Below are 397 nucleotides of genomic sequence, written 5' to 3'. Positions count from 1 at the left end.
TTAAACATTATTTACAAATTTCACTTTATTTTTTATTTTTTCCAACAGAGTCATACTTAAATATTCTAGGGACTGATTTTAAATTTAACCTTTAATGATTAAGCAGGTTCTATAAGTATTTCTTATTTCTTAAACAAATTAATTTTTAATATAACGAAAGAGTGAACTTTTATTTTTGAAATATGTAGCAATACATAATTCTAATAAGAATGTTTATTAAAAGTATTTTGATTACTTGGAGCTTATAACTATTTTAAAAAAGAGGAAAGTATCGTTTTTATTCCAAACGTTTGTGATAAATTCTATTTGTGTTTCTAACGTTTAAATCGTCCTATTTGTATCCCTAACGTTTGTAAAAGTGATTCAATGTTATCCTGCCGTCAATTACACATCATGA

The sequence above is a fragment of the Arachis ipaensis genome, chromosome B09 (assembly GCF_000816755.2).
Source record: "Arachis ipaensis cultivar K30076 chromosome B09, Araip1.1, whole genome shotgun sequence".
NCBI classification, from domain to species: Eukaryota; Viridiplantae; Streptophyta; class Magnoliopsida; order Fabales; family Fabaceae; genus Arachis; species Arachis ipaensis.
The sequence above is the reverse complement of the archived record's forward strand: the minus strand, read 5'-3'. Positions refer to the sequence as shown.